This window comes from Pseudonaja textilis, chromosome 5 (genome assembly GCF_049901715.1).
Source record: "Pseudonaja textilis isolate UNSWEBS1 chromosome 5, rPseTex1.2, whole genome shotgun sequence".
NCBI classification, from domain to species: Eukaryota; Metazoa; Chordata; class Lepidosauria; order Squamata; family Elapidae; genus Pseudonaja; species Pseudonaja textilis.
The window spans coordinates 42,810,511-42,822,358 of NC_141994.1; the positions used below are offsets into that span (position 1 = coordinate 42,810,511).

General features: G+C 36.7%; 2 non-coding genes across 2 annotated transcripts; one reads left to right on the top strand and one right to left on the bottom strand.

Moving 5' to 3' along the window:
- Positions 1 to 8,226: 8,226 nt before the first annotated feature.
- TRNAD-GUC (transfer RNA aspartic acid (anticodon GUC)) lies at positions 8,227 to 8,298 on the bottom strand. The gene has a single exon. It is a non-coding gene; the product is annotated as a tRNA-Asp (tRNA).
- A 593-nt stretch (positions 8,299 to 8,891) lies between these two features.
- TRNAW-CCA (transfer RNA tryptophan (anticodon CCA)) lies at positions 8,892 to 8,963 on the top strand. Its single transcript has one exon. It is a non-coding gene; the product is annotated as a tRNA-Trp (tRNA).
- The last annotated feature ends 2,885 nt before the right edge of the window (positions 8,964 to 11,848 follow it).

An 11,848-nucleotide genomic window follows, 5' to 3' on the forward strand; every position in this document is an offset into this window, starting at 1 on the left:
GGCTGAGTCTGGTTGACAATTTAAATTGTTATGATGCCCTGGAGCAATACTACATTCAGGAGCATTTAGGAAAATTTCAACAATAACTATCCACTGCAGCCTGCCATTAAGTCTGTTAGATCCATTAATGAAGGTGACACCATTCTTAGGTTTCTCTCTAAGCAGCAAATCCATTATGGGAAGAGAAGCTAAAGACAAATGCATTTAAATTGCATCATATTATCCTTACACTTTTTTGCAAATATACTTGGTTAACAATCATTAAAACAAAACATGTACATTTGCAGAATTATTTCTAACATAGTTCTTTCCTCCATACTATCATTCCCAGACCTTTATAATATCAGGTAAAATATAACATAGTTCTATATATGAAACTTTTATCCCATAATCATAAGAACATATGCAGCAAGTATCATATCACTGTCATCATCTCTGTGATCTAACATAAGCCTACTTAGAAAAGAAGAAAGAAATGGTGTCCTCAGGACCATTGATTGACAATATATCTCACCTTAAAAGGACAAATCAACTTCTACTCACCCTTGAGAGAACACATGACTATATACAAGAAAATAACTAATGTCAAAAACACAGAGGGGATCTTTTCACAGCCGTTTTTCTAGAACATTGTAGTTGTGACACTCGGTTTTATGATGATCTTGCTGGGTTGATTATGCCTGGAAAATATCATTGGGAGAGCTTCTCGTGGCTCTTTTTTCCATCATGTTTGCAAATCCCTCCTAGTTCAGTGCAACTTCAACTGATGTACAATTTAATTATTCCCTTGCATAATTTATGAAGCTATTAAAGCAGGCAGGAGCCAATTAAGGAAGGGAAATACGATTTAGGAGAATGGAGAGACTGATGCTGTTTCAATGTCATGCTTTGATATTCTCCCTTGGAGGACTGCTGGGAAAATGTGCTATTTGAAAATAACTACAAAAAGTAACTAGTAATTTTCACTGCATCCTGAGGTAATTCTCCAAGAACACTTGATTTATGCAGTCTTTGCACCTAACACATAATGTATGTTTATGCTTAATTAGCCCCTAATCAAACTTTCTGACTTTCTGGACTAAATCACATTAAAAGGTAATTAAAAATACTCCTCAGGTTTCACCTTCCTGCTGGTTACTTCTCCATCTTCCTAGATGCCTATTTATATTTTTAAAACTATTTTTGCCTTCCTCAAAACTTTTATTACTCCTAATTAGGGCACTTCTATATTGAAGCAAAAGTGTGGAGGAGAGATAATACACACATGTACATATATATATACATGTACACATACACATATGCACATTCAATTTCACACACATTCAACTGATAATTTTAATGACTTGAAATTAAGATTTCCAACCGATTTTTCTCCTATACTTTTAAAAGCAGTCTGATGTGCAATTGGTGCCATTTATTAAACTTTTACCTGGCACTGTAACTCCATCATAAAGAAAATTTTCACTCTACTTCTCTGCCCTGCTTTGGTGTAGTACAAACAGGACTAACAGAAACGTTGGCAACCTTACAGAACACATGAGAGAAGTCTCTCTTGCTATAAAGCAGTCTGCCCAGCCTGAGAGTCTCTCCAGATGGACTGGGACTACAGCTCCAAGTATTTCCAGTAAATATGGCATTCAGCCCTGGGCATTGCAGTCCCAACACATCTGGAAGATATTACTCTGGGAAAGGCTGCTATACTCCTTCACATTCCCCTCTGTCCACATGGGATGTTTGCAGAAAAGCATCCTAGGCTCTGCATATCAAGTTTCTATTATTATATTCATTATATATACACGATATTATATTTAATTCAGTTCTGCCACCTGCAGATTATGTCCACATCCCACCTGGCACTTTTAAATGTTGCAGGAGGAGACAACTGGATTCAAGCAATGATAAATTTATCATTTGGGGGAAGAGAAAACTGTACCTCCTTCCTTGAAGATATTAGTACAACCCCTACTGAAGAAACCACCTCTCTACCAATATATGCTAGATCATTTCATTCCAACATTTCCCTTTTGGAGAAGATTTGTGAGAAGGTGAAAAAATTGCAACTGCAAAGAATCTTGAACGAAGCAGATTTTTGTAGGTCCATTTTAGTCAGGTTTCAGGCATGTATTTGTCAATCTTATGGTCTTTGGGACCTAGATAAAGGAAGGGCAGCTTTCTCATGTTACCATAGTTATTTCAGAATGTTTGATATCATCAACTATGGTTTTCAGAGCTGAGCAGGTAGGCGCAGTCAATAATAATGGAGAATGAGCAATCAACCCATTCTATAGGGGCTGCCACAGAGCTCAGTTCCTTTCCCCGTGTTGTTTAACATCTACCTGAAACCATTGGATGAAGATATCCACCACTATCCACCAATATAATTGGTTTCTCGACAATAACCAGCTATATATCTCCCCATTGAATTGACAGTTACAATGAAAGTTGCTAACTAGCCTGCGGCCAGATTAGCATTTGCCCAGTGCTGGAAATCATCCTGTTTACCTACAGATCAATTGGTCATTCAGAAAATATGTGACTGCGCAGAAATGGACAATTTAACCATAGCTCTTAAAAATAAAGAGTCTTCAGCATTTGATAATAATTGGAATGCGTGGTATAATTGGTTATATCAGAGACAAACTGTTCAAGGAATAATGGGTAATTTAAGCATAAATAGTAATAAGATGTGTATATTTAAAGTAAGGTAGGAGAATTGGATCTTGCAGACTGTCAAAAAGAATATCTGTTTGGTTTTAACGTATTTTCTTTTTTCTTCCGTCTCTTTGTTTTTTTTCTCTTTTATACTTCTTTTTCTCCTTTCTCGGTCGCAAGACCGAGCGTTTTTTCTTTTTCTTTTCCTCTCTCTTTCTCTTCTTTCTTTCTTTTTTTCTCTCTGTTGCATATGTAATGTTGTTATGTTATTTTTTAATTGTAAATTCAATAAAATTTATAAAAAAAAAAAAAAGAAAGTTGCTAACTAGCTTCTATCGTAGGTATGGAATTGGATAGAAAGAAACAAGTTAAAATAAATAGTTGCTGTTTATCAGATTTAGCAATAGTCCCTAAACTGGCCCTGCATGGAATTGCATTCATTCTGAAGGAGCAAGTCCACAGCTTAGGAACACAGCCTTTGTTTGGTGAACAAACAGGGGAGACTAAGCCATGGGAACTTTGCTCAGATTTAACTGATGCACCAGTTGTGGTCATTTATGGAATGGGTGGCTGTCAACTTTCACTCCTGTCTTTATTAACATAAGATTGGATTGCTGCAACCTGCCGAGGAAAACCATCTCTTCATTCAGAATGCAACAGCCTTCACTGTGTTGCCTTGACTATTTTGGCACAACACTTTGAGCTTAGAACACCTAAGAAGATGAGCAGGAATAATTTGCATACATGAGCACACAAATAACATGACTGAAACAAGAAGTGTTCTAGGTGGACAACTCCTAGTTAACAGCAGTTTCGAGCTCTTTCACTTTGTTTCTTTAATAATGAATTTTGGATGTAAAAATAAAACTTGCAAAAGGCAATGGGAAAAAATAGAGGAGGATTACAAATAGAAGATGACAGCATCTGGACCTTTATAAAAAAAATTATAAGTAGCCATTTCAAAATAAATATCTGAAACCATTCAAGTTCATATCAGAAACAAAGGCAGAATTCCCTCCTGAGAGGGAATAAGATCAAATGTTTGATGATGACAGATTAATGAGTCAAGGTAAACTTGAACTGAGGAACAGACAATATTATTAATCTAATTAATTTTAATTTATACTACACACAATATGAAAATTAGAACAAAACCAACAAAATTTAAGTACAAAGATAAATGAAGTTGCATTTCCTTTGAATAGAAGACTCTAAAATTAAAAGTTAATAAGTAGTTGTATAGTAAGAATACAAAACTAGATAAAATTGAATAATTTTACACATTTATTGCTAGATTTAAGCAAACTGTTGATCTTTAGTAAATGTATTTATTTATTACATTTAGGTCCCACCTATCTCACTAGTGAGTGATTCTGGCCTGCTACTTATTTCCAGTAACTTTATTATTTCTGTTATTTGATATGTTGTACTGAATGCCATTAATTGGAACAGCATGGTGGCCTCAGGATGAAGCTCTCACCTCACAATCAGGAGGCTGTGAGTTTGATCCTATGTAGCTGCAGATATTTCTCTTTCTGGCCACAAAGAGAAAATATTGCTGCAAACTCCATTCATCTGGTCAGTAAATGCTCAGCTCCAGTCACCATTCAGTTGTTCAAAGAAAAAAAAAAGTCAATTAATAGAATACAAAAAGGCAAAGAATGTAAGAATTGCTAATAACATGATAGAAATTTATCAAATATAAAAGTCGAAGAAACAGTCAGATTCCTTCTAGTCTGCACTAAGTATTCTCCATAGGTTTTTTTTAAATCAAAGAATTAGAATTAACAGTACAATTAAAATATCAAAAATTGCAAGTATATATAATAGCTCTTCAGCCCCTTTGACTTTTTTTCCCAACAGCTTACAACAAATGTCTATTGGGTTTTTTCCTTATCCATTAATTCTCCACAGAATACCAGAAACACAACTGCTTCCTTTGCTCCAAAGAAAAGCTACCAGGTGTTGAGAAGAGAATTGGCAAGAGTTAACCATGATGTGACAATGCCAATTTCTAAAGGAACTCCCTTATGGAGAGTCAATTGTACTTATAGATAGTTCATTTCATTGAGAATACTCTCTCTGGGAAGAAAAAGCAGGAAGGAAATATTTGGAATGGCCTTATACCTTTATTCTTGTATTGGTGAAAAACCCACTGTTTATACAGTACTAATGAACAGATCAACTGGACTACCAGGCAGGTGAACTGAAACAACAATTGTGCTGGAATTTTATATGTATAAAATTTGTGTGCGTGAAAGAGAGAGCCGAGCACTTACGTTGTTTTAAACAGCATCATATTTTTCTCTCCAGTTCACTTAACCTGAACAAGAAAAGTAGCTAGAAAGTTTGTATGGAACAGAATTATTTAGGTGTGTTACTTGCTCCCCCTTGTGGCTTTAAGTATAGTAACACTGAATGTTTAATTTGTCACAGCATTTTGTTGTTTTTTATAGTTTGTTCTATACAGAAAAAGGAAGGGGAAAGATCATTTAACAAATCTACATGCGGTGCATATAGGGATTTCAAACACTATTTTCCATTAATCACCTTTATAAACAGATGACTATTATAGAGATAAATGATTTACCAAAACACACACTCTCAAAGATATGCTCAATTGTCCCAACTGCTGGAAACAAAACAAAATGAGTTTAGATATCTCTGTGACTGACATGTTTCAGGTTCTTTCCCCATGATCAGAGAGAAAACTTAATACACAGTGTTAGCTAATTTAGGTTAATTCTCTTGTGTCATGTTTTGTGAATGTAGATGATCCATGAATAATTTTAACAGCTGATTCACAAATACATATTTCCATGCCAGATACATATTCTTCATATGGCACTGATACATGGATTCAATATTTTTTTTATCATTACTCTTTCAATATATACATTATTGTATAATTTTACTGTATTATTCCAAGTCCTGCTATGTGCTTCATCATGGTGATGTTGGGTTTCTTGAGACAGATAAGTGAAGTATGCCTGGAATATATGACAAGAATGCATTCCCAGCAGGGTCAGACAAGCAGCCAGGTACAGCAAGCACAAACCTGTATCAAGGAAAGATATATATAAAAGTGTGCTGGGCTGAGATGATAACTTTAGTGACAACAACAGTGGAAGAAGGCAATGGCAAACAATTTCTGTATTATACTGAGAAAAGTATATGGATAGACAATATGAAGTGATTGTTTATACAGTGCTGGATGATGGAATCCTAAGGTGAAATGACACTCAACATAAAACCTTTGAAATGTCTGGTTGCTAAATTGTCAGGCAGGAAAAAAAACATCTGAAGTTACAAAAACAAAATTACAATGGGACATGGAATTTTATAAGCATAAATATGGAAAAACTCAACAAAATGAAATATTAAAGGATTCAAATATGAGTAGTCCTCACTTAACTGTGGTTATTGGATAGTGGTTATTGGTAAGTAACATGGTCATAAAGCACAATATCACATGACTGCGTCAACTTATGACAGTAGTTGCTGTCATTCCAGATGCTGTTGTTACATGAATTCTGCATGGTCAAATCCTGTGGTCATGTGATTGCATTTGCTATGTCCTGTCCCCATTGACTTTGCTCGTCAGATGCTGACAGTGAAATTAGAAATGATCATGGAACCAGCAGATGGTGTGACTGTCATAATTGTGAGTCAGTTGTCAAATACTTGAACTGCAATCATGTGATGATGGCGAATGCTGGAATGACTGAAGCCAACCAGGGACCTAAAGGCCTCTGCCTGCTCCTTAGTCTCATCCATGGCCCAGCAACAGTGCTCAACTTACCTGTGTTTTGCAGAAAGATGCCTAGTCTATGCAATGTTATATGCTGCTCAGCTTTCCTACAGAGGCTGCCTCATGGCAACCACGTTCTGGAGTCTCCTTAAAAAGGGAAGCCCTTTAAAAAGGAACCTGCGTATAAGGGTGCTACTGGGTCCTGGAGCTGGCTGAGCGGCTGGGTTGGGAACAGGCCAAGAGTCATTGGGCACTTAGTGGGATGGAAGAGGGAGATGGTTGGGGGGAGGGGGCACTGCAGCATCCCTGTAGTTGGTCAGAAGGGTTAACAAACACAGGAGCAATACAGAGGCCACTATAGGAAGGTAGCACCCACCCCTCTCCAAGAAGAATGAACTATTTTGAGAAATAATAACAAGGCAGAATATTCTATTTCCTTGGATGAGAAATGGAGAAACATGTTCTTGGAAAGCAGCCCCAACCTTCCTTAATAGCCCTCAGCAGATGTCAGCACTTAAGGGATAAAGAGATAGCTAGCTCTATTCATAAGCAAATACACTCACCCAAGATCCAATAAAGGTACGATTAGTTCTCAGCCACAATAGAAATTGCCCAATGCCCCTTCATTGCATCATCTCAGTTGCACCACCCCCAGCAGTTCAAATTCCCATGGCCCCATGGAAGTCTGACAACAGCCAATAGGATACATATTTTTGAATACATTCTTGAACAGGAAGTTCAAGTTCAAAGCCCAAGAGAAGGTATAAATACCCCCCACTCTGAACTCCATGTGGTCAGCTGCAACAGAACTACAAACATGTGGTTCTGTTTATGAATAAATGGACCCTCTTTTTCAGCCTCAAGTCTCCATTTTGTCTCCAGTGTCTTTCACCCATGTTGGAACTGAACCAGATGGATATTTCTTCCAACACCATAACTTATTTAAGGCTATAATAACTAGCTTTTGGGAATGTCTGTCATAACTTCTATTATAATTCAAGGGCTATCTGTATAGGACAAGGTGCTATATTCTGGATGGAAAATAATAAAACAGACATGCTCTAGATCAGCAAATGTGTGAGACACGGCTGTATATTCTCTATTTATTCAAAGCATATGTCAAATATACAAGATATTGAAGAAACCTAGATTGGCAGAAGATGAGCATTGTGTTGAAGTTGCAGGAATAAACATCAATAAAATGCTCTACTTGGTGATATGATAGTTGAAAAAGGAAATGATCTGAAAGCTCTTATAAACTCACTAAACACAATGAAAAAAAATGAAAGTAAGGTCAAATGTAGAAAAGATATAATTAGTAACAAATACAGCAACTGGCCTTAGAACTGACAATGAAGAGATTTCTCAAGAAAGAGAAGTGAGTAGCTTCTGTCTTTTAAGATCAACAATTGACAGTAAAGGAAACAGCGGTGAAGAACTCTGCCATTACACCAGAGTTTCTCGGTTTTGGGAACTTTAAGGAGTGTGGACTTCAGCTCTCATAATTTCCCAGCCAGGATGTTTTACTGGGAATTGAAATCCAACACATCTGGAGAATACTAAATTGAGAAGAGTTAACTAGATTTCGATTAACGTGACAATTGCAGCACCATGGGCACAACAGAGAAAAAAAACAAAAAAACAATTGTACTACGTAAAATGTGTAAGCAATACTAGTAAACCCTGGCTGTGAAAAAAACTGACCTGAATTTAAGTTGTCCCCTCACTTTTAATTGGCGGTAAAATATTTAAAATCATGCACTGGGCTGATCACCTCGTAAATTGATAGAAAAATAAAACCGAAGCAAAAACAAAAACCCATTCTCCCCGTCGGGGAATCGAACCCCGGTCTCCCGCGTGACAGGCGGGGATACTTACCACTATACTAACGAGGAAGTGGATAAAAGCGTATCTTTTTTCCTCCACCCATATCGCTTTTAAAAGTCGTGCTGTAATCTGAACAGACCCAATTTTGTGTACATTTTCCAAGCATGTTTAATTAGAAACCCCACAACAAGTTAGATGCAAACAAAGCAAGAGACTCACCAATTATTAGCAGTCGAAGCCGCGCGGGAACGGGGTCTTCTCGGGAAAGGAAGAGCCACTGTTTTAGGTTAAAAGTCTGCTACCCTGCTAAGCAACTGGACGGCACGTAGAAATGTGACCGTTTTCTGAAAGGCTGCTGGAATTCAAGAAACCAAGCAAATAGGAAAGGAACAGAACGGTAAATAAAATACCGAGCCAAAAGTTACGAGCCAAAAGTAGGGAGAAGACTTCCATAGTCGTTCACCCTGTGTGCTTTTCGAAGCCAGTGGGTCACCTGGCCCTGCAGGGGAAATTCCGAATGACAGAAAAGATATTCATGGCTAATTATGAGACTGACCACGATTCTCTTTTTCGTGCGCTCTGCGCTTGTAAACCACTACTTTGAAACGTGAAGAAGTAACATTCAGGCAGTTGTACAGCTTTGCCTGGTGCAACTCCGCAAGACCTCGTGGCGCAACGGTAGCGCGTCTGACTCCAGATCAGAAGGCTGCGTGTTCGAATCACGTCGGGGTCAGCTTTTTAGTTTATTCTCGTTTGTTTAAAATTCTTGAAAACACTAAAATCTTTAATGATAATTAATCGAATAAAGGTATCACCTTAATATAGATTTTACACCATATTTCACTGGTTGTCAGTACCACAGCTTCCTTTTCTTAAGCTAGAAAAAAATGGCTGGGAGAGTAGACTTAGGACTACAATTGAACCCAACATTTCTGTTGCTAAGTGAGACATTTGTTAAATGACTTTTGCCCTATTTTACAACCTCTCTGCCACAGTTGTTAAGTGAATCACTGCAGTGGTTAAGTTAGTAACACAGTTGTTAAGTGCATCTGACTTTCCCATTGTCAGCAGTTTGCAAAAGGTGTTCACATGGCCCCAGGACACTGCAACCATCATAAATATGAGTCACTTGCCAAGCATCTGAATTTTGATCACGTGTCCATGGAGATGCTGCAAGTGTGAAAAACAGTTGTAAATCACTTCTTTCAGTGCTATTGTAACTTCATTCTGTCACTAAATGAACTACTGTTAAACCAAGGACAACCTGTAATAAGGATGCCTATGGCAGCATTCAGTGAACATCTTCTCACGTATAGGCCCTTGCCAAGGGAGTCTGCCATTTTATTGGCAATGTGGCTGGCATCTTTGCCTCTGAAGATGCCAGTTATAGTTGCTGGCAAAATGTCAGGAAATGTGTTCTCCTGGAACCCTGGTAATCCAACACTGCCCAACAAGAGCATTATATCATGCTAAATTAATGTTCTTTCGAATGAGGAAATGGTAATATCAGGTTCATATTTCAAATTTTATTTAATAAAATTTGTTATTTAATAAATTAAATAACATAATTAAATATAATTTAATGAAATAAAACAATCACCAAACCCTGAACCCTAAAGGATAGCAGTTGTGAAATCTTACACCAGTATATTTTTCAACATTCTCCGCAAAGTAGTTTTGGAAGGGTAATATAAAAAAGTTCCTTATGAGCTAACCATGTCTCTGTGGTTAAGGGGCTATTGAAATTACAGCTCTTGTTCTCTTTACACTCTATAAAGATCCTAAGGACCCACCTTTTATAACTTACTTGGTAAAACACGGGGGGGCAGGGGAGTTCTAATTTTGTTATGTACAGTTGTTGCCTTCAGATCAGTATGATTTAGTTTCCTTGATCATAGACAAATTCGGTTTTACTGCCTGTAAAATTAGATCCTGTAGATCCTACCACAAATTTTAACAATTTATTATTTTGTATATTCTTATTTTATTTTTAATGTGTTTTATTTGAACTTCATAATAAACTCTGTATAGATCTGTAGCCCATATCTCGTAATACATCCAGACTTGTTGAGTATTTGCACATTCAGTTAAATGGCTATATTATGTAAAATTGTACAATTGTATACAATCTAAAGATCTGTTCCAGAGGTTATGTTGCTGGAGAAATCATAGGTCTACTCCAGGTTTCTCCAGCAAGAAAAGATTGTGACAGATGATACTACACCATAGTCCAACTAGTTTCCAAACTACCTTAGTAATAGCTCTAAGTAAACCTCTGGCATATATGTCTAAACTCATTGAGATCATTATCATAATTACGATCTTAATTAAGCATTTGACTTGATTCACTTTGGGTGGACTGGCATAATTAAAATGGTAGTAGATTAGCTTGGGTAATATCAAACCACAGTAGATTCGAAATATTCCTTCACTGACAATATAGTCCTTAATTATCTTTTTCTAATTAAACATATATAGAATAAGAAGGAAAACAGATGTTTAGCTTAATCGAAATGAAAGTCTATGTGGTATGAAAAAACAAAGTACACTGATGTTCATTTTGCTTAGCATGTTAATGTATGGATTGGATACCAGCACATCACTTATGAGTAAAATTAAATTTTATTGCTTTCACCTTATCAACATAGTACGCTTTTTATATATTTAAAATATTTTAAATTCTTTAAAATGTCTAGATACCTACATATCAACCTATGCCAGCCATCAGATTTTGAACAGGTGGGAAAGTGAAGGGTGAGAAACTGGTGTATAAATTGCAAAAATCTGTATTTGAGCTAGAGCTAAAGCTAAAGCAAAGCATGGTCTGAGAAAACTAAATCAAACTTGTAAACTGCATGTTTGAACAGAGAAGAAATGATCCATGTTTATATGTAAGAGTTAATATGGGAAACGCATATACATTATCAGCTAAGTTGGTGATCCGAATGTGCAGAGGACAAAACAAGTGGCTTGCAGATAAAAAAAAGAAAGAAGTGGAAGTAATATCCAGAGGGGCATTAGCTACTATCTTGACCCTCAAATATAAAGGACAAAAGTGGAATATACTTGCTCAGTCAAAAACTAAAAATAATACCCCTAATAAAGTTTCTACGTCTTAGGGAGCTAAAGGAGTCTAATACAGGGGTTGCCCACCTTTTGGATCTCAGGGACCACCAAACTCATAATTTTAGATCCCAGGGATCACTAACTGGTTCTGTGGGTGTGGCCTAATTTGTGGGTGTGGCTTGGTGGTCATGTGACTGGCTGGGCATGGCTTGTATGTAAATATTATAAATATGTATATAAATATTGATTTTTTTATAAAAAAAGAGCAACTTTTTACCCAAAATCAGGCAAAGCAGGTAGGCAGATTGAGTTGCTCACAGAATCACAGATTTATTCAGATATCTATCTATCTGCCATCAGCTTGCTTAGTCTGTCACATAAAATTTGCTTGCAAGCAAACTCATAAAATTAACTCACAACATACCATGTAGGTAATATTCAATTTTTTTTATTTTAAAAAGAGCAACTTTACCCAAAATCAGGCAAAGCAGGCAGGCAGATTGAGTTGCTCACAGAATCATTCAGTAATCTATCTATCTGCCATCGGCTAGC